The following is a 25,517-nucleotide window of genomic DNA, read 5'->3' as shown; positions in this document are numbered from 1 at the left end:
TAATCGCGTTGATACATCGGTTCTTGTCAGATCCCCGAAGGTAAGCAACATTGAGGCTTGTTAGTACCAGATAGGTGACCATTTGGGAAGTCTAGATGTCGTATGTACTATCCGTCTTTCTTGGCATTTGTTTCCAGTCGTCCTGTACATACACTTCACTTGCAACTGGTATTTAACAATGTCGACTCAGGAGAAGTGTGGTAGGAGATTGCTCACCTCCTGCCACATAAATTTCACGCGCAGGTATCCCTTCGTGGGTATCTATATTTTGTCAAATACTGTTTGTGTTTGAAACATCTATGCAAACCAAGCATTAGCTTTTCTTTTCCAATAGAAAATAGATTATAAATCTATATGTGTATATGGCAATGTTTAGCTTCAATACATTCTCTTGCAAACAGAATGTTGGTTCACTCCTGCGTAATTGACTGAGTTGAGTTTTAGCGTATTTATTTTAGAACTAACAGATTGCCTTAGGATATATCTTACTGTAGATAATAAATGACATCTGGATTTCCTCCCTAAGTTGTCCAAAATAGAAAACATTAATAACAAATTAAAAAAACAGCATCGAAATAGCGTAAATTACTTTTTCAACAATCAGGGATATAGTCCGCAAATTTAAACCTTACACTGATTCCAAGGTCAAAGCCGGTTTATACTCAATACCCTGTCTTAGTTGTGGTAAAATATATGAAGGTGATACTCCAAATCATATTGTTTGGAGATTATATGCATATATGACATATATGATAACAAATAACGTTCTCAAAGCCATTTTCACTTCCATTATGGAGCACGATCACCGCTGTTAAGAATTCAACTCTCTTAAAATATATAGAGTACGTCGTTTGATCGAATCCGCTCTCATTTTCCATTCTCTCTCTATATAATTAACCTACGGAAATGTTTTTTCTCATATTTCCTCTCACTTATCAGAAATGAAAATAATTTAGATACTGGATAAGTTTAGAAATTACATCTGAACGCATATATAATTTGTTATATTATATCGACAACTATATATATATATATATATATATATATATATATATAGTTATATATAGTTAGATATATATATATATATAGTTATATATATTGTTATATATAATTATATATATAGTTATATAAATTCCTAATTTACATAGGACTAAACATGCTGGTCTACCCTATCCTAGTATATATACCCCTTCATAACTCTCCATTTAGTCATCGAATATTTTTGAAAAAGTATGCATTAGACCGGTGAAAGTTTGAGCTTTTAGGTGTTTCCACTTCTATTTTTTAAACACATATCTCTATATTTACTTCTACTAATGTATGAAATGAATTTTGTTAGTGTGTGTCCGTGTATGTGAAAGTTCGTTCCTCATGGACATGACAACGGCTGCACCGATTTTTGTAAAATTCCAGATGAAGGAAATGTATGGGCTTTTCAGTGTTTTTAGATAGGTATTATGTCAGAATGATATCGATAAGTAATGATGATCGATAATCGATAATCGAAATAATTCGATAAAAAAGGAACAGATGATTTTGACAAAATTTAACACCTTACACAGTCTCACATTACAAATGCATTGTGAAAAAGCAAACTGAAAGACCTGACATATAAAATAAACAACAGGTTCTTTGATATGTCAGGATCGCGTTGGCAATTAATGTTTAAAGCACAATTGCGTCATGATACTTGTCTTTTTATTTTAAACTAAAATTCAAGCTATTATCACAGTATAAGCAGTAAAGTACTGCATATAAACGCAGCAGCACGTTCTTTGATATGACAAGGGCGCGTTCAAAATTGATGTTTTTAGAGCCTGATTGAAGCATGATAAATGACTATTGCATTTTAAATTTTAATTCAAGCCGTTATATATAAAAGTAAATTCATAAAATTAAGAGTAGGTTCTCTACAGTCAAATTTAGATCAAAATCTACTGTGAACAAAGTCATCACAAGAAGGCATGTGCGCCGCGATGAGTCCCACACAGTCGATTTGATTAGAAAATTGGCGATGTAACCGATTGATGACAACAAAAATATGGGAGCGTTAAACATTGGTTGATCCCTATTCAATTCCGCGCAACGTTCTGTTTCCCTGCTTGTATGTATGTATATATATATATATATATATATATATATATATATATATATATATATATGATTGGTGTGCATGGCTGTCACCACAAGAGGAAGCCTCTTCTGAAGGCAAAACACAAGTAATCTCACACAGCGTTTGCTGAAGACATGTCGATAAAGTCCAAAGATTGCCAGAACTATGCCTTATGGTCTGATGAGACGAAATTAAATTTGTTTGGTTCTGATGGCCTTAAGCATATGTGGCGGCGACCAGGTGAGGAGTACACAGATAAGTGTGTCATGCTTACAGTCAAACATGGTGGTGTTAATGTTATGGTCTGGGGCTGCATGAGTCCTGCAGGTATTGGAGAATTACATTTCATTGAGGGGAACATGAACCCCAATATTTACTGTCAAATACTGCAGCATAGCATAACCCCTTCTCCAGAAACTAAGTTTGCAGAGCAGTGTTCCAACATAACAATGACACAAATCACACACCCAAAACTGCTTTACTAAAGATGATGAGAGAAAAATGATGGACTGGCTAAGCATGTCTTTAGACTTGTGACCCAATAAAATATCTCTGGGCATTCTCAAGTAGAAGGTGGAGATGCGCAATGTCTCAAATATCCGCCATCTCCGCCACGTCGTAATTGAAGAATGGAAGAGCATTCAAGTGGTAACATGTGAAGATCTGGTAAACTTCATGCCTAGTAGAATAAAAGCCGTTTTGGATAATGATGGTGGTCACACAAAAATTGATACTTGACATGCTCTATGTTAATATTGACAACTTTTCGTAAGTAGTGTACTCAACTTTTTTGTCAGCGATTTATCTCTTAATGGCGATATTTTTAGTTATTTTGAGATGAAAATAATTTACCTCTGTTCTATATACTGAAGACAGACTACTTTTCATTGTGTCAAAAAATCATTTTTCAGTGTTATCCCATGGATTAGATATTTGAAGAAATGTAAGGGGGCGCGCTCTCTATTGTAATACATTTATATATATATATATATATATATATATATATATATATATATATATATATATATATATATATATATATGTATATATGTGCATGTATATATATATATATGTATATATATGTATATATATATGTATATATGTGCATGTATATATATATGTATATATATGCATATATATATGTATATATGTGCATGTATATATATATATATAAATTAATAAATTGTCAAAAATATACATATTATTTATTTCCAAAACGACTTACTGTATATTACATAGTTGCGCTATTGTTTCTTTGTCATTAGTTTATATTTTACTGGTCATAAAATGCCGTTATGATCATTTAACACATAAGTAACAGAAAAAATGAAAACAAATATAAAAAATACAGTTCAACTATCAATATATTTCGGTGAATTCGTTTAAGACTGGGTATTTGAAAAATAAGAACCTAGCCATTAGGAATTTACTATATGTTTATATTGACCTTATGTAAATATAACTTAGTATAGTTTAATTAGTTATACAAGTCCTGTAGGTTTTCATGATTTGATGATGATGATGCATAATGTCGCTTTTTACATTGGGTTATATTGGAAATGAGGGTGTATTAATGTGAAGAAAATGTTTAATCGTAATGTTTATATTAATATATTTTAAATTGGGTGGCAGATGCATATATTTGAGCGTTAAACTGTGGGTTTAAGTGTAGTTTAGTAACTAAGCCCGGACTTGTTACTACTGAAGAGATATTTTTATTAGTAGTTTTTTTAAATTAAATGGGCGTAATATCATCGATCTACATTTGTGATGCATAATTTTGTTAGATTTTCCAAGTAACATTTAAGACCCCATCCGAGAGCCTGCGAGAATCTAGATCATATATGCAGTTTACTTACATGTGAACATGTTTTGTACAAGTAAAATTAAATATATTCAATCCATTTGAAATGTTATTTAAAAATTGGACCTTGCGAGTTTTCAAATAATATATATATATATATATATATATATATATATATATATATATATATATATATATAGGGGGGTTGTATATGTATTGCTTCTTCTTATGGATTATGGATTAAATTGATAAATGGATATAAAAATTGTAAGCTGTCATAGAGAAAAGCAAGTCAAATAACATTCTAAGTCAAGATGACGTATTCTGACGTCATTAAACTTCCGTTTATTCAAACAATTTTACGTCACCATTATTTCATTACTATGCGCTAATAAATGGCATGTATTACTGGAAGAATTTGATGGATAATAAAATATGTACTTACGCACTTGTTAGTGAAAATGACAAAACACTTCGAACATTCGCATATCTCATTAGGAATTTCAGTATCTTACCACACAGTTTTACAAAAACCAAAACAACAATGAAAAGTATTAAAATTAATGACATCAAATATTGAAGTAGGTCTATATGCACAGGGTGTATTGTGAAGAGTAGAAATTATTGTCTGAAATTTCCATATTATTATATTTTACGCTTTACTGAGTTCACTTAATTTTTCTATGCAATCATTTGTGCGTTTGCGAAGGAGAGAGAAACAGAGGGGGGAAAAAGCCAGCGAAAAAAGGGGATAAATGTTCATCTACAGCAGAGTCCGAAACGCTCTATGCGTAAGCGAAGTAAGTCCCTTGGTATGTCCCGTGAGACTTGCAGGAGAGTGTTGGTGAACGATATCAGGGCTTACCCATAATGTATACAGACGCTGCTGACCCTTACAAAATCAGACAAGAAGCAGAGGAAAGCTATGTCAGTCAAAATGCTCGAGAAGATCGAGGAGTTTCCTTAACCTCCTTTGGACCGCAGCTGAAGCCCACTTCCATCTTGATGGAAAGGCGAACTCCAAGACAAATGTCTTCTGGGGGCCCTCCAAACCCAATGAATTAGCCACGAAACCCCTGCACTCTCCTAAGTGCACGACGTGGGCTGTAATCTCGGCCAGAGGCATCATCGGACCAATCTCCATCGAAGAATCTGGCGCAACAGTGACAGTCGCCAAGGAGCCGTATGTGGAGGTCCTCAAAGCCTTCAAGAGTGAGCTCCAGACCATCTTCTCGTCGCTCATGAGCAAGTTCTGGTTTCAGCAGGACGGGGCAAGTTCTCACACTTCAAACCTGTCCCGAGATTGGCTGAAAGAGAACTTCGGAGGCCGAGTGATCAGTCTCAATACTGATTTTAGGTGGCCACCCCATAGCCCGGAAATAAGCCTCCCAGATTTTTTCTTTGGGGCTATCCTAAGGATAGAGTCTACGCAGGGAAACCCAGAACCATCACGGAACTCAAGGAAGCTATCAGTGAAGAGATGAGAGCCATTACCAATTCGGTCTGTAAGAATGGAAAGCTTCGTGCTAAAAAAATGCACGGATCTAAATGGATGCCATCTAGAAAATATGCTGTAGAACGGAGAAAAAAGGTCAAAGGCCCTAGTGTTTTGATATGATGTTCTGAATGTAATAAACTAGTGATGACCAAAGTTTTATTTCATTCCGACAAAACACTTAGAAACGGGGCCTAATTGGATTTGGGGTCCGTTTTGGGGGACCACCCTGTATATATAAACATGCTAGTAAAACGTTGCGCTGTTTTTTATTTGTTAGTAATCCTAATTGATTTTTCTATATGCATCCCCCGTTTAGGAGTAGCATTTATTCCTTGTTTTTCAGGATAGATATTTGTTACAGATGGGAAATGAACAAACCATACAAGGTGAGTATTCTTCCGCTTTGTGAGGTATTTGAAATTAGCATTTTACAACAGTACGATAGAAAGAAAATATTCTTGATTTTGAGAAATACCATATATTAATCTGTTGGCATCGCCTCCTATAAATCTAGCGGTGAACGGTTCGGGAATTTCTGGACTATCAACATATGATGCCTTCGCCTCGTTTTAATTATTAACTGTTAAGTCGTTGTTTTTTCGTACTGATGATGTCCGGTCCAAAGTCTTTCGCCGAACTACTACATCTCTCGCTTACTCTCTCACTGATCCATGTGACATCCTGTCTGTTTCTAGCATATATCAGGTCCAGGTGACATCTGAAGGAATTAATAAACAGTCTAGCGCTGCTCTCCTGTGTATATTTGTAAGTTGCACTAGAAATTGTTATCAGTAGATGTGCACTAGTGAATGTACTGTAATGACTTAATATTATGCTCTCCTTGATGATTTAATCAAGTATTTACGGCACTAAAGATAGCGTTTATTAAAATAAAGATGTGAGATAATTGTGCATAACTGTTAAGACCACATACAGAAATGTCTAATAAAATTTGTAAAACCATGGTTTATATTGATTATATGCAAAATGAATGATTCAGATGTTTGGAACGAATGGTAGTTATATTACTAGAACGTGTGTCAAGAGGGGGGAAATGGAGTGAAACATTTTGTAGAGGAAATATAAGACGCTTATGAGATAATGTAAAATAAAATGCGATAAAGACGAAAGTTGAACTTTTTAAGTAGTACCACAAGAAATTTACAAAGAATGACCTATAATAATAAATGACATAAATAAAGACGTAATTAAACACTTAAAAACTACACATTATAAAAATTGAAATATACCGTCCCTTGCTTGAAGGAAAAATATGCATCATGAGTCATCATTGATTACTGCGTGCAGCTGCGTGTTTTTGCTCGTATAAAACTGACACTTTGTTAATACTGTTTGCTTTTTTGTACAATAGGTGTTTTAGCAACGGGAGTAAGCGTCATGTACGTCGAGAACCTGTTGAAAAAATTGAATATTAGCAGGAGGAATTGCAGGAGAAATAACGCAAGAATAAGAGGATATTGTAAAAAAGCAAACAAAAAAATGTTAAAAATAAGTTCAAATATCGCAAAATAAAATGCGTGTGAGAATAAGGTAAATTAATTAATGACGTAGATAATGTGGAACAAATTTTGAGTCTTTTTCGCACAAACATGTTGGTCAGTGTAACCGGCGACCGTTACCAGGTGTAGGCGAACGTTGAGAAAATTGAGCCCCACCTCTAAATTCCACAGTTTAAACTTATTTTCTCTTTTATGCGACACCGGTCGCGTAAGAGGATCGCAATATTTTTCTCTGTGATGGTCACAAACTACGTGTGCAATTTAGTAGAACGTTATAATTGAAAACTGATCGCCGATGATAAAAGTCATGAAAATACTATTTTTCAATTCATGTTTTTTTTAATCTGAAAGTTTAATTTCTAATCCATGGGAAAAACGTGATAAAAAGAAAAAAAATTGTGTAAATTGTGGAATTTCGAAGTGGGGGTAAATTTCCTAAACGTCGACCCCAGCTGAATCTTCTCGAATTCGGAAATCGAATTCTGAGCGTCACCTTTATTTATTTTGTGTGGACAGCATGCAGGCGTTTAATCAGCCATGACCGGGGAGAATTCTAATATAATTCGCACTTTTTGTTTGTTTTTGTGTTGGCCGCACTGATTATTAGAACTTAACCCGCTAGAAGCGTATCACTTACAACTGTATTTCACTTCATCTATCAAGCTATAAGTCATGTTCGAAATTCTATGCAGATCCGCCAATTTCAGCAGAAAGATTCTTGAATACGACAATATACACCTGACAAAAACCGGAGGTAACATTGTCCGTAAACATTGTGCGAATAACGATCAAGATGAGAAGAGTAATCTAAATAATCCAAACGATAAAAATTAGCAGGACTTGTGGAAATTCCACAAGAGACACATTTACATGTACTGTAATGATGGTGGCATTCTTTAGATGTTCAGCCTACATGGAGACGCTCTGATATTATAGTAGCTCTTTTGTTAAAACTTTAAAAGTATTTATTCGAGTTAGTAGGAACGCCTGGCGTAACTGGTCGTAAAGTACGCGGATATACGATATGTTAATTCTTGCCGATTTCGTTTATATTATTATAGAGTCAATGTTCTATTGATTTTGATATATTAGGAAGTTGCGATGTCAAAAATGAAAAAAATATATCTATACGACTTGGGTGCATCAGTTTGAATCGAAACCGAAACAAAAACTTATGATATATATATATATATATATATATATATATATATATATATATATATATATATATATAGATAGATAGATAGATAGATAAATAGATAGATATAACTACTTCGTTTAGTCACATACGTTAATATACGAAAGTATAAAGTTATACGCAAACTTAGCTAGGTAGTAAGTTATGAAATATATATGGTGATTAAGCTACACAGAATGCTCTGCGTTCATCCACGCTAGGATTCCTCAGGCTGAGGAATCCTAGCGTGGATGAAACGCGGAATATTCTTGTAGCTTAATCGCCATATATATTTTATAACTTACTATATATATATATATATATATATATATACATATATATATATATATATACATATTAAATTGATTTATAGAAACATTAGTGGCTACATATGTGCATACATGTTTCTGTAATCACCCGCGTTGGGGGATTACATCTTCTGGCCAAGAATTATCATCGAGAACTGATATTTCAAACAAAAACATTTTCTTATTTCGGTTACAAAGTAAGAATGTACCATGGGGGTGGGTAGGAGCGGGGAGAGGATAAGTGAGGTATTTGAAGATAATAAACATTTTTTTATTTCCCTTTATATATATATATATATATATATATATATATATATTCCCTTTTTAAGTTTATCTATCCCATTTTTGTTTTACGGCATAAGGTACTTGAGAATTTAGTATTTTTGTCTCGCGGTCAGGAAATTAAAAACAGTTCTAATGGCTATTGCGTACTGACTGTTTTCTTTCAATCCACACGCACGCGTGCACACACACACACACACACACACACACACACACACACACTAGAAGCAAACATACGCGTATACCTATACTTATACTCCCATACGCGGTTATATCAATGCACGGACCCCCAAACACATACATCCATGCACACACTTGAATATCATATATTATGACTGTTATTATACCAAAATTAATAATATTAATCCCACTAACAATCCTAATGATAATAATTTCTATAATATTGATAATATTAATAACACCAAAAATATCAATAATAATAAAAATAATAAGACCGTCGATTGGGAACTTTAAAAATCTGTGGACACTAATCGGATACACGTCTCAATAAAATATATAGACTTATATATATATATATATATATATATATATATATATATATATATATATATATATATATGTATATATATATATACATACATATATATACATATATATACATACATATACGTATACATATACATGCACACGCACACCAGCGTACACAGAAAATATACACACACATCCAGACTATCCGCAGGTGCAGACACACATTCCCATCCATACGTGTCCCCAAATCTCCAGAGATATATATGAGACACATATACATAGAAATATCAATATAGACTTACGTATATACTTACATATATGTATATATATATATATGTATATATATATATATATATATACATACACACATGGACACGCAGATACCCGCTCAGTCACAACGCATAAAAAAACAGCAATACATACACAAGTACAAAAACCTTTTTTAATTATAAGGTGCCTTTTAACTTCCATAGTGTGGTAACACTTTTATATGAAACAACCTATTATTATAGTTTACTCTGGAGTGTATATATATATATATATATATATATATATATATATATATATATATATATATATATATATATTTATATATATATATATATATATATATATATATATATATATAACTACTTCATTTACTCACATAAATTTAATATACGGAAGTATACATTTATGCGTAAACTTTAAGTATTTACTTCAAAAATGCTCAATACGTAGGTAGAACTAGTTAGTAATTTATAAAATATGCATGGCGATTAAGCTACACTGAATATTCTGCGTTTCATCCACTTATAGGATTCGTCAGGCTTATCCGCGAATTCTGTGGTTGCTTCTTGTTTTTGTATATGTTGAGGATTTCTGGTTAGCCAATCAGCTTTCTAGTATCCACCGCGCCCCTTCCTATCAGCCAATGGGCATGCATTTTTCGAACAAAGGATCTGTTTTAGAGCGAGGTAAGTGGTTTAAGGTAGATCTTTCCCCTCCTTTTATATATATATATATATATATATATATATATATATAAATATACCTATGTGTACACACATACATGCACATATATATATATACATATACATATATGTGTGGTCGTTTATGTATATTCATGTTTGTTTAATTAATTTATTCGTTTGTTTTCTATCGTTATTGTTAGTTTAAAAACGATTTTGTATCGCTATCCTAGAGTAAGTTTTATTTTGTGAACACAGTTGTTTGCTATTTCTCGTCCACAGTTTAATAAATTTTGAGGTTCTTTAAAGTACCGAATAGAAAATTTTTCATGGAAGCATAATTTACATGGGTCGTCTAAATGTCTGCGAATGTCCGCTTTCTTTGAGTTCCCAGTATTTATTCGCTAGTGTTGTTTTTATACGGTGTTTTTTTTAATTTTGACTGTACTTTTGTGGTCATAGTATCGGGTTTTGAAATCTAATGAAGTCCTGCCTATGTAATATTTCTTGTTATTCGGGTTTTCATTCGCAAATATTGTTGCTTGATAAACTACACTTTTTGTTTGACATTTATTTTGGACGGGGCAAAGTGTGCGGTGTCTACATTTGCATTTATCTTGTTATAAAACTTACTCTAGGATAGCGACACAAAATAGCTTTTGAACTAACAATAAAAATAGAAAACAAACAAATAAATAAATTAAACAAACATGAATATACATAAACGATCACACATATATGTATATATATATGTGCATGTATGTGTGTACACATAGGTATATTTATATATAAAAAAGGAGGGAACAGATCTACCTTAAACCACTAACCTAGCTCTAAATCAGATCCTTTGTTCGATAAAATGCATGCCCATTGGCTGATAGGAAGGGGCGCGGTGGATACTAGAAAGATGATTGGCTAACCAGAAATTCTAACCATATATAAAAACAAGAAGCAACCACAGAATTCGCGCATAAACCTGACGAATCCTATAAGTGGGTGAAACGCAGAATATTCAGTGTAGCTAAATCGCCATATATATTTTATAAATTACTATATATATATATATATATATATATATATATATATATATATATATATGTGTTTATATATATATATATACCTCACTCATCCTCTCCCCGCTCATCACCTCCACCCATGTTGCATTCTAATATATATATATACATATATATATATATATATATATATATATATATATATATATATACCTCACTTATCCTCTCCCCCGCTCATAACCCCCACCCATGTTGCATTCTAATTTTGTAAATGAAATAAGAAAATGTTTTTGTTTTAAATATCAGTTCTCGACGATAATTCTTCTTTCATTTACAAGTGAAAATGCAACATGGGTGTGGGTTATGAGCGGGGAGAGGATATGTGAGGTATATATATATATACATCACTTAAGCTCCTCCCGCTCATAACCATGAAGACGTAATACCCTAACGCGGCTTATTACAGAAACATGTATGCACATATGTAGCCATCAATATTTCTATAAATAAATTTAATATACCTGCTCTGTTCAGTCATTGAGCACTCTTTTGTAGAGACATGTTGTTTCATTGGATGTACTTCTAGGAAAGTAAATTCTACTGACTATATGTATATACATATATATGCATATATATATATATAGCCGCACTGATGAGCTGTGAAACATCGAAACAATACTGTATCTGGATGGCTACATATAAGCTGAAGGAACTCAAGTAATTTATATATATATATATATATATATATATATATATATATATATATATATAACTTGATTTCCTTCAGCTACAATGGAAACCGAAACCAGAAATTATAAAAAATTCTTAGTATAATTATTTATAACAAACAGATGGCTTAAGTACCATAAGTAATAATCAAAACCGAAACCAAAACTTATAAAGAAGTCTTGAGAAAATTCATTATAAAAAAATAAATCAATTGAGTGACATCAACAATAATCGAAACCGAAACAAGAACTCATGAAAATTGGTAAAATTATTTATTACAAGAAATGGAATCCATAACAATGAAACGACAGTCACTCTTATGGAAACGTGACACACGAAATAAATAACACACACGATATCTTATTTATATCGACTAGCGAGACCTGTGGAAAGTCTACAGGAGACTCATTCATATGTAATATATTGATGTTGGCATTCTGTAGATGTTCAGTGTAAATGGAGACGCTCTGCTGTCAGTGTAGTTTTTTTTGTTAAAACTGCAAATGTATTTATCTAAGCTAGCACGAACGCCTGTTAAAACCTGGTCGTAAAGTACGCTTGAATATGATATTTTAATTCTTGCAGATTTCGTATATATTATTATAGAAATAATGTTCTATCGATTTTTATATGTTACAAAGTTGCGATTTAAAAATAAAAAAATATATCTTTATGACTTGGGTGCATTATCTTGAATCGACACCGAAATAAAAACTTATGAAGAATTCTTGCTAAAATTATTTATGACAAGAAATAGAAGAACATTACAATTAAACGACCCGGACGTAAGCGTGACACACAAAAGAACACACACACTATCTTATTAATATATAGATGATCAATTCAAAAATGTATAAATATAAAGAGAACACAAAACTTTTTTAATGTACAGATTATTATAAAAATAATAAGGTTTCAGAGTTCTCATTCATTGCCGGGCAACACCGCGGAAAACTTCGCGTATTTCATAAAATTTGATTATTGTTAGATACAAAGAGATAGTAGTATTTCGGTTATTTAATTATTCTAATTTCTATCTTGGCTTTCGTATTTTCCTATTGTAAATAAATTAATCAATATTCATTTGGTTTGCAATATTTATTAAATAGTCACACGGAGTTTACGTAAAAAAGAATAGAATTTCTTCTTTTAACATTAATCATTGTTCCAGAATTCCGATGTATTGCAAAACCTTTGCGTTTCGTTTCGTTTCGTTTCTTTGATTTCAATTCGTCCATTCAATCTAAATAATGAATATAAAAAATCTTACATAACAAATACAAAGCGTATCATTTAGTTGGTGGGATTTGTTAAATATTATTTATACCAATATGAAAGAAGCAATTATTGATTAGTTTAAGCGTTCCTGTTTCATCTGTTGTTCGATTATTGAAATAACAAAATAAGAAGCAGGGTTGATCAAAAATCTGGATTCGATTATGACGAAACGAAGGAATCGAAATGTCAAGATTTTTATGTAATATTCGGAAATGCCAGTTAGTAAGTTGTATACTTTGATTTTCTACTACAATAAACCATTAAATTAATAAAATAATACAAAATTGAGAGACGTTAAAAAACCGAATGTGCTGTTCGATATTTTTGAATATTCGATTTGTTTTGTAAAGAAATATTTAATCTTTTACAATTATTTCTGTCTTATTCATTTTGTTATACTGCTAAGCCCAACTTGAAGCTGTTTATCTACTAGCTGATTTATCTGTAAACATGTGATATGCAAAGAGATAGGCATGTTTAATGAAGGGAGGATTTCGTCTCCTGGTAATAAAAAATATACATGTAATAGTTTACGATCACATTTTCCTAATTCTGCGTTTACGACTTCCGGAAGCTTACATAAGCAGTGAAAAGAATCCAAGCCAAGACTGCTTGAGATTTAATTCATAACTCATTTTCCCCAGTTTTAAAAATGGTTTCTATTTAGAAAGCCATTATTAAGCGAGTCAGAGATATTTCACGTTTGTATAACATATTACATATTGAAAGGTATTTTCAAATTATATTTTTTTCTGATTTAGACAATTTCACACTTGCATTGTTGTCATCTGGCGGATGGTTTCTGATTGTTTACGTAACCTGCCAGTGGTCTTGATGTGAAGTTGTTGGATATTGGGTTGTAATCTAAATAAGTACGATAAAATCAAACGTATTAAGATATAGGTGAGAAAGGCTGTTTTTTCAGTGCGACAATATTTTCGATCTAGCGCTACCGGATACACACAGATTTGTGGAGTGACGTAGTCAAAATAGGAAAATTAAACAAACATATATTCAAAGAATTAAATGGTCGTAGATTGTTAAAATAATAGTGTCGTAATCTCAAATTAATTAATCCGGCAAACTGATCATCCAACATTGATTCATATTTTAACACCTGCACGTAACATTACGTTTTAGATAAACTTAGTTAACAGCGTCCTAATCGAAATGGTATCGATGAAACTGTTAACAATACTCACGACACATTCTGCAATCCAACGAAGCAAAGTCGAGTGAATTATCGAGAGGAAAAGAAAAAGATATAAACGAAAACCTGAAAAATTGAAATCATTGTTGGAGGCTAAGTTCATAGCGCTATACTCGCAAGTTAGATAACATAAACTAATTATCTTTCGTTTGCCGATAGCAAACAGTTAAGTTATCTTAAAAGACATGGCAATCAATCTTATACTAGAATCTTATCGACCGGAACTGATGGATGCACTATGGTGTTTGAGCAGATCAATTAGTGTAATGAAGGAGACGGAAATACGAAAACATGTCAAAAAAGTAAATGGTTTCAGATTATTATTGGGTTGTACTTCACGTTTCATTAAAATATCGCAATCTGCTGATCTGTTATCTGTTAAGAGCATCACGATTCCAGTTGTTTTTTTTTTAGATATATCACCTATAATGTGATATCAATAGACATAATTGGCATTAACTAGAACTATTACATGGAGGACATTGCCAAGGTTCCTGCAGAAAATTGCCTTATTTTATCGTACTCTACAATTACTCACATGAGAGAGTCTCCTAAATATTTACAAAGCCTCACTTCGCACATGCATGGGGTATTGTTCACGATCTTGGCCTGTGCGTCTATCAATAGTTACTAAATATTAATCAAGATCCAAGCAATAATTTCAATTCTAATCGATCTCATACTATCCACCGATCTCCAACCTCTGTCCCATCGCCATTATGTTGCATCCTTTATTTTACACGCACTTTAATAGAATATGTTCTGATCAATTCATAGCGGGTTCGCATCCTCGACATACACACTCTCAACTAACTCGACTAGCAGTAAAACTCGAGTAATTTTTCACTGCTGAAGTCCATAGGTGCCTGAACGCCTTCTATTCTCATAGTTTCTTTCATCTGATTATTGAACTGTAGAAATCAGTCCCCTATTTTCTGCTCCTATAACTGTTTATATTTGTCCCTTAAAGAATTTCCGACGTCAGCCACTACCATGCTTATGCTTCAACGTCAGATTAATTTGTGTCCTGATTTCTCACTTGCATTTTTCGTAGTGTTTTTACATCTTTTTTTGATTTTTATTACGGATTTTTCCCTATTTTCTTTTATGTATTTACTTACAATAAATTATGCACGTCTTTTGTTAATCAACTTCCATATCCCTTTTTTAATCCAGCTATTTTTAATAAAAATAAATATGAATACAATATATGCCTCATATGTCCGGTATGTTTTGTTTCATTTTTATAAAAATCGCCCCGCACAAAATCTCATTTCATGGCAGTAAGCCTTGCCAAGATCCAAGTTTTCTTGGAAATTGTCCAGCGGAGGTCTGGGCAGTGCTTTCTACTCGATCGCTATCCTTCTTGACCTTTCTCGGCTATTTGGTATCACTCTTTTGGGGGTGCAGTGGATGTGATAGCGATCTTAAAGATATGCAGCTTTAACGTTCTTGGTTTCATATCTCGGCATTCAAGGGTATTACTTAATATTTTAACTGTTTTCATTATTGACATTCATTGTATCTTTGCAGCCATTCCGCTGATTCCAATTTCTCCAATTCTTTTTCAAAGCTTTTCGGGATTGTTCCTAGTGCTCCTCTTGTTGTAGGTACCATCCTGCTTTTCTTCCTCGTCCATATCCCTTTCAGCTCACTGGTTTGCTCTGTGTAATTGCTCCTTTCTTCATTTTCTTTGATATTCACCCTGTGGTCAGCTGCAACAGCAAAGTCTACGATTTCATAGGACATTTCTTTCTTGTTAATTATTACGACATCCGGTCTTCTTGCTTGGATGGGTTTGTCTGTTTGTATGTCCATGTACCATAGGATTTTGTGATTCGCATTTTCAAGTACTGTTGCTGGTGTATGCTTATACCATTTGTCTGTGCATTCAAGATGCTGTTGTTTGCATAATTCCCATTATACTGCTTTCAACACTCAAATTTAGTAAGTTTCTATTTTGTGTGTGTGTGTGTCATTTACAAAGTCTTCTGTACAAACTAGTTCTCTTCCGTCTTCTTTCCTTTTTACGTAGAGTCAGTCAGCCTCGTCCTTTGGGTGTAATGCATTGTACATGGACATGAGTTTTCTAGTCTTCTGATCAAGCTGTCTCAGTTCTCCTTTAGTCTACCCTATGAACGGCCCTGTGTATCTTATTAGGTATATTGCCCATGTAATATTATTATAATTGTTATTATTATTTTATTACTATTATTATCATTGTTGTCGTCATGATCATTACTACTACTACTAATACTACTAATACTAATACTACTACTACTAAATATAGATTTTGTGTGTTAGGTTTGGTTCATTTGTAGAGAAACATATAAATCTGGAATTGAATTGCATATTTGCAAAGCATTATGGAAAATAAAAGACAATTTATTCATTCATGAGAAAAGCCAGGTGGTCAAATCCGGCATAGATTTGCAGAAAGTGCTGCGATTTTTATTAACGGTGTCATGGATATTTCTTTGGAAATGGATCACTGTAAATAGCCATTAACATGCACGGATTAGGAGAAATAAATATTCGAAACCTACCATTATTATGGTAATTTCGTAGATGTTTCAACATTAAGAGTCACTGATAAAGTGAGGTGATATTTTAACTTTTACTGTGCAAATCAAGCTAAATACTATTGCATTTTTTTTTATATACAAACAAGAAAAAGACTATTTCTTTTACTTTACTGTGAAGTGGAAGCTCTATTCGTATTTTATTCTACGAAACAGTACAACGGAAATATTTTTCCAACATTTAGGGTGTCAAACAGACTAGAATGCTATTTCAAACTTGCTCATGATAGAGTGCAATCATGTTATCCAAACGAAGCGGAAATACAATTGAAGTGTTCCAATCCTAAACAATATACATTAAATTCGTTAACTTGACCAAGTTTTAATAGTAAAATGAAAAACAAATAAAGTAGACTCGAACCTAAAACTTAATCAACATAAAGAACAAAAAAGAAAAATGTGGATATCAAATAATAAAAGACAGGACAACCATTCTTGTAGAGAGGGCTTTACAATTTTGAAGATGCTATTCATCGTGTTTTTTTTTTAATTTGGAGTTTAATTTTAAACCATACAAGAAATCAACAATTAATTATTAAACTTAAGTAAGACAGATTGGTTAAAGTCTGTACCTTTACAGCTCTATAAAGTACAGAGTTCCCGGGTTGCGTGTTCACTGTTTGGAATTGTGTTTGATTATTGCTAATCGCCCGAGACTCCCCTAATTGGATATATTAATAGGGGCTGCAAACGCATGTTACCAGTCCAAAATCATATTTTATTAATACGCAGACAATTCAACCCCAACTTTCCTTATTAATGTTATAATTTCCAACCTATGAAGAAGATACACGTCGAAAATGTTATTTCAAAATTACAATACTGAAGTATTATGCGGTTTACAGCAATAAATTTAAATTTAATATGAGATCTTACAGGATGTTACAAATAAAACTTGCCGTATATTTTAATGCTTATATGTAAGTAAGCATCTATTACAACGAATTTATTATAGCTATACGTTATCCCAGATCATCTGTCATAGGTATGTGATTTATTTCAATCAAACTTGTGTGACATGCAGTATACGTACCGTAATTGGATGTAGTACAATATTTAAACAATTTTCTATAGTCTATACGATCTCGTATGGCATCGTACAGCGTCTCACTGGTTATATTTCATTAAAAAAAAACTATATATATATATATATATATATATATATATATATATATATATATATAGTGAGTTTTCAAAATATGTAACGACTATTCCGCGTTTCATTCACGCTAGGATTCGGCAGGCTTATGCGAAGAGTTGTGTATATATTTGTATAACTTACTACCTAGCTCTACTTATGTATTGATCACTATTGAAGTAAAACCTTAAAGTTTACCATAAATAATAATTTCATATATTAATTTATATGATTTAATGAAGTAGTCATATATATATATATATATATATATATATATATATATATAATTATCTTTTACTGTAATATATATACATATATATATATACATATATATATGTATATGAATACTTTATTTAATAACATAAATCAATATACGAAAGTATTATTATAAATTAATAAACGACAATATACATTCGTATATTAATTTATGTGATTAAATGAAGTTATATATATATATATATATATATATATATATATATATATAAATATATATATATTACTACATTATTTAATCATATAAATTTATATACGAAAGTATTATTTTATGTGTAAACTTTAATTATTTACTTCAACATTTTATTATTTCCACCTCGGGGGTATTTTCTTAAATCATTACAAAGGTGTTTCTTTAGACGGGAGACAAACTTATCCACACCATGTCGTCCGAAAATACTTTCGCGCTTTAAATAATAAACACATATTTAACTCTAATCGCTAGTTTTTTTTTCACACCAAATATACCTCTTAATATATATATATATATATATATATATATATATATATATATGTATATATATATATATATATCTTTGTGTGTGTGTTTGTTTGTGTGTGTGAGTGTGAGTATTATATATTTAAGGCTATTTACATTTTAACTTTCTTACTTTTTCCTTTTTAGTTTTCCCACTCTTCTTGTACTTTCCTGTACTTTTTTTTTATGCTTTATTCATATTTTATAATTTAAATGGTTTTATCAGAACTTTATTGTAAAATTACTGAATTTCGAAAATTAAAAACAATTGAATAAAAAAGGTTTGGTATATTTGAATATTGTGTAAAAAATTTTAGAATTGTTTTTAATGTGTCATTCTCTTATATATACTATTTAGCTTTTATTGTTTGTTTGGTTTTTGCCGTCTTTTCTCACATTTATCTCCTACCATATCACCCTCCCCTATAAAATGTTTTTTTAAAAAAATGCCATTTCTAATTTTAATGTTTTCAAAATCGGTGCTGTCTTTTACCTTTTAATTTCTACAATGCCGGATTTTCTCCTCTTCTGCCGGAAAGCATTCGACTTCGAAATGGCCTAAGAAGCTTTCTCCTTCATGCAACATGTAACACTTAACGACTTGAAAATCTCAACAAGTTTCTATATGGTTTAAATATATCATCTTACCTCATTCTATATAGGGTGTACTTTACTATACATATAGATTCAAAAAAATATCCAAAAACAAATATATTTGATAAGAAATAAATGTTATCAAAGGCAAGACAAGTGATTTTTCTACCAAACGGGATGACTTTTTAGTGCATTTTTTTTTTAAATGTACGTGTTTATTCAGCTCGGAATCAGATTGTGTTTACCGATGTATTTGAAAAATGTAACTGGCGGCATGGTAACCTTTGAACACGGTAAGTTTGGGAAAACGAGATTAAACAAAAAATTATACAAACCCTGTAAGGGACTCACTCAATATATGTTATCGTTACATAATTGGGCATGTATTTGGTGGTTTTCTTACAGTATTTTGTATAGTTTGTTTGTTTGTTTGTTTAAACGCATTTTCACAACCTTTCTGTATTCAACAGCAAGTATGCTGTCATTTTTCTTTTTATTTATCTCTTTACATACAGTATCATTTTAATCAGTTATCTATATGTTTAAAAAAGAGGTGAAATTGTTTGTCTCTGTGTGTGTTTCTGTGTGTGTATTTTATACGAAACTACTCCGTCAAATTTTAGTCTACAGACTCGAAATTTGACATAAGGGCTATTGAGAGTTGGAAAAATCATTTTAATCCATTTCTGACCAGAAACTAGCCTGTCAAGTCTACAATAAGATATGTTACGGGTCAGAATTTGGTTCAAAGTATAAAAAGATTTACCTTTGCAGTATCTACCAAATTACTCAACCAATATTTGGCAAAACATTTAAAATTTTACATAAAGTGTATTTAGGCATAAGGCAAGTTTTTAATTTGTTTTTGGCTCAAAATTTCGCTGCAAAGGTCTCAAAGATCAAAAGATTTGAATTTTGTGGTCTCTAGCAAACTATTCAGTCAAATTTAGTTTTCAGCATTTGAAATTGTACATAAAGGGTATTCAGACAGGCAGTAAGCATTTTTTTTATCAGTTTTGGGGCGACAATTTAACTGCAAAGAGGCGAAAGTTGAAAGGGTTGTCTTTTGCAGGCTCTACTAAACTCCTTCGCCAATGTAGATTCCATGAACAAAACTTATTTCTTAGAACGTTACGCCTATGGAATTCTGTTTCGTTTTCCTGCTTTCACTGACTACCATATGGTCGTCCACATGTCCAACGTGAATAAGTTATTGATGACCCAACCCCTTAAGTAATCCAATTTACCAAATATCAACTACTAACGATTACTATTTTCTCATTGACTGCTGGACAGTCATTAACTCTTATCCTCGAGTGGCCTCCGGACTTGACAAATAGTTACTCCTTTGTAAACAAAAACATAAAATCGATATTGAAAAATATATATAACTACAGACTTAGGTATTTAATTTCATTCTATGGGAAAACATTCAACCTTTTTTTTTTTCGGAGATCAGATCGCCCTATCACTGAGGACTTAACGCCAGAATTAAGATAAGACGGAGTTTCGAACCAAGCCCTCCATTTAAGTGATCGATGGTTCTCAACTGTTCTGTCTCTTAAGATTGGATAAAAATGGTAATTAACTTCAGTGTTTACATTATTATTGTTCGGAATACTGTCTATATCGTAGTTCTTACAAGTTTCTGGGCGATCTTACATTTCCGTCCTTCTTCGTGCGTATTTGGAGTGGTGGAAATAATGTTTCGTTTTCTTTTATAAAGATAAAGCGCACTGCATTAATTTTGTTCTCTACTGATTTGCTATACTCTTTCTGAACATGTTATTATTTAGATGACTCGTATTACGAGTTATATTGTGTTATGATTTCGTTCTTTGTCTTGGTAATGTGTTATGCTTACTTAATATCTTCTGTAATAAAAAAAAAATCAGTTTAAGTTCCAGAAGATACTAGACACCTGTGCCCCGTTGGGTCAGTATGTTATATTATCTATGGAATGAGCGTGACACTTGTGACGTAAAGAAAATAGTTTTTGTTGACATAACAGAAACATTTCCATGAAAGTATATTAAAACGAAAAAAAGAATATAGATAGATTTCTATGAATCGTTCTCCTTATAAGTGTTTATTTTTGAAAACAAATTACAGCCATTGAATTATAAGTGGTATGCCATACTTGTTGGGAATAGGTGAACAGATTCCATAATACTTAAAGTAAAATTAAAATGTTCATATATATTTTAATTTAAACGCGAAAAAACACAACTGGGATGCTGAAAATGTACACAGTAAAACAATAAGGTTAAATGCCGCGTTGATTATTTATCTTTAACGCAAATAAAAAAAAAACACATATTGTCGGGGTTATTTATGTTAGTAGTGTAGAAGAAAATGCATGAATATTTTTTAAGAAAGGTGTATTAAAAATGGAGAATAAATATAAAAAAGGAAAACTGTGGGTAAATCACCGCTGTAAAATGCTCTTATGGTTGTCAACGGGTTAAAGTAGATTTATTGGTATTGAAATTGTGTTAAAATAACTCAAACGTAATACGAAAATGAATGTAAAAAATGCAGAAAGTATTAACATTTGTTTATTTCGATAATTGAAACGCGTAAACAAAAACAATTGGGATGCTGAAAACGTACACAGTAAAACAATACGTTTTATTGTCGCGCTGATTATTTGTTTATGTACGCATGCGCAACCAGAAGTCGTAAACCGGTCGTTGGGTTACAACACCCGTTACAAGGTCATTTTAGTTTTCTAATTATATTGATTACTCATAACTGACTATTGTCTAATTCATAGAGGTGTATATATATATATATATATATATATATACATATATATATATATATATATATATATATGTCAGTGAAAGTGTCTGTGTGTGTCTGTGTACATTTCCCTACGCAATAACTCTGTCAATTTTTAGTCTACAGACTCGAAATTTGATACACGGGGTACTGAGATTTGGGAAGATCGAGGTGATCGATTTTCGACCAGAAATTTGGCTATTAAGGGGTCAAATATCAACAATTTGACCTTTGAGAACTCTACCAAACTCCTCCGACAATTTTGGGTCTAAATACTTGAAATTTTAGATATATGCTCCTTGGACATGGATCTAACTTAACTCAATTTGAGCCCAAAACAATAAATGTTAAGCGGCCATATTAGGGGTAAAATTTAAAAAATTGACCTTTTGTGTGTGTGTGTGTGTGTTTTTTTTGTTTTTTTTTTGCTCAGCATACACCTCCAAACACCCGGTCAACGCCGGGAATCCATGCTAGTATACATATATATATATATATATATATATATATATATATATATATATATATATATATATATAAAAGTGAACGTGTCTGTATGTGTGTGTCTGTCTTTCTGTGTACATTTTCTTACGCAATAACTCTGTCGATTTTTAGTCTACCGACTCGAAACTTGATATGCAGGGTACTGAGATTTGGTAAAATCGATGTGATCGGGTTTCGGCCAGAAATTTAGCTGGTAAGGGGTCAAATTTCAGCGATTTGACCTTTGACAACTCTACCAAACTCCTCCAACAATTTTGGGTCTAAACACTTTAAATTTTAGATATAAGTTGCTGGGACATAGATCTAACTTAATAACTCAGTGGGAGCCCAAAACAATAAATTTAAAGGGGTCATCATAGGGGCCAAAGTTATAAAAATTGACCGTTTATTTATTTATTTATTTATTTATTTATTTATTGGTCCAGCGTACACCCAATCACCCGGGCAACGCCGGGTCGAGATGCTAGTATATATATATATATATATATATATATATATATATATATATATATATATATATATATATATATAGCAATCAGTTGAAAAAGATGCATATGAAGAGAGTGGACAGAATCTTTGTATAACATATAACCACAATGTAAATATTAGACAAATGATTAACTTTAACCTAAATATTTCCGAAATAGATGAAAATTAAAAAAATACTTTCGGCACTTCTGCATTTAAGTTTTTTTTTTCTTTTCATTTTCGGAAGATTTTTTGAAAACTGAAACATTTACGAAATTCATGAAATTTTTGCAAAGGTATTCTAAATTTGTTAAAAGATATTATGTTGGTGTAAAAACAATATCGTTTTCTCACATAGGTTACTTTTATATATGATTTCTGAATTAATTCATTGATATATATATATTTATAATCATGTTAAAATTATCGAAAAGCGTATTCTTCTTTCTATCGAATAGTCGTTACAGTGTTCAATCTCTTCATTAATTATTTGCAGGCTTTTCGACAGCATGGACAAAAATCAAATCCGCACGATTTTCTTGTTCCAGTTCAAATTTGGCCGAAAAGCTTCCGATATCAATAATGCGTTTGGCCCAGGGACCACAAACCTACATGTGGCACAACGGGGGTTTAAGAAATTTCGCAATGGCGACCAGAACCTCGAAGATGAAGACGGTCGCGGCCGAGTGACTACGGTTGAAAACGAACATATGAAACCCACAATTGTTGCTGATCCTCGCAAAACCACACTAAAAGTTACTGTTGAACTCGAGGTCGACCACTCGACAGACGCCATTTAAACAAATAGGGGTGTTTTAAAAAAATCGGATAAATGGGGGTCGCATGAATTGAATGATAATCAAAATAATTGTCGTTTTGAGATGTCTTCTACGCCCCTTCTGCGTAACAACAACCACCCGTTTGTCGAGCACTTATGACGTGTAATGAGAAGTTGGTCCTCTACGACACCCGGGGACGATCGGCGAAGCTCTACAACATTTCCCGAAGCCGGAATTGCATAAGAAAATTGTTGTAGTGATGGTTTTGTTGTGTGCGACGGGTCTCATCTATCGCAGCTTCTTAAATCCTGGCAAAACGATTACGATGGTGAAGTACTTCCGACAAACTGACGTAAGGTACCAGAAGCTCCAACGTCTATGCCCGAGATAGGTCAATATGAAGGGACCAATTCTCCTACATTAAAACGCTCGCCTGCATGTTGCTCCACTGACTCTGGAGAAGTTAAACTAATTGGGCTACGAGACTCTGCCTCATCCACCATATTCACCGGACATCTCACCCATCGATTATCACTTTTTCAAGCATCTCGACAACTTTCTGCGTGAAAATGCTTCAAAAGTCGAGATGATGCCGAATCAGCCTTCAATGATTTCACTACTTCCATCAATCCGGACTTCAAGGCTAATGGAAGAAATAAACTTGTTTCTCATTGGAAAAAATGTATCGATTCTAATACTTCTTATTTCGATTAATAAAGTTTATTATTAAAGGCGTGATGATCTATTGAAGTTGGACGTCGAAAAACGACATTATTTTTACACCAAACTCTACAGTCTCACAACTAAACAATAAATTGTAGGAACATTTATTGAAGTAAATGATTTTTTTAACGAAACACTCTGATTATTTTACTTTGAAAAATAACAGTTTTCGTACTGAATTAACATTTCGAAATAAGTTGAAACTACGAAAAATATAACGTCTATTTCGAGATAAAATTTCTTGATTGTCTCCAGTTGTCCCAAATCGAACTCTTTAAACATGAAAGCCCACTAAAAGTTAGATGCTTTGCTCTAACCATCTCTTTATTATAAAAGGGAAACTTGTTCAACCTCTCAGAAAAAAATCGGCACGAAACAAAACCCGAGGCAGTACTTAGTTTATTCGGCAAAGCTATTCAGAGTTAAAGCTCGCTTCCTTTGGCAGTTTATGAAAACTAAACTAACACGCATAAAAAAACGTGCAAAAAAAAAATACATTTTCAAACGAACCGTCGCCAATGTTCAGCTAGGCAAAAGGGCCCGACACATGCACATTGCAAGGTAATGAATCCTCGGCTCTTTTCACCTTTAAAACAGGGCCCCACCCCTTGGCTCCTCCTCCCAGCGCCATGCCAGACTCGTTGTCTCCAAGAGGTCTGTCATCACCTGACTAGTCGGGTCCCCGACGAACAGTAACGTTTTCATTGTAGTCTAGTCGCGTCCAGTATCGTGTCCGGCTGAGTTCAATCGACCAGGCGGGTCCTCGGTCACCTCATATTACGAAGTATCCAAAGAGAAGAAAAAGATCAAGGGTAAAAAAAAA

This window comes from Euprymna scolopes, chromosome 9 (assembly GCF_053919585.1).
Source record: "Euprymna scolopes isolate OS-2025 chromosome 9, ASM5391958v1, whole genome shotgun sequence".
Taxonomy (NCBI): domain Eukaryota; kingdom Metazoa; phylum Mollusca; class Cephalopoda; order Sepiida; family Sepiolidae; genus Euprymna; species Euprymna scolopes.
The sequence above is the reverse complement of the archived record's forward strand: the minus strand, read 5'-3'. Positions refer to the sequence as shown.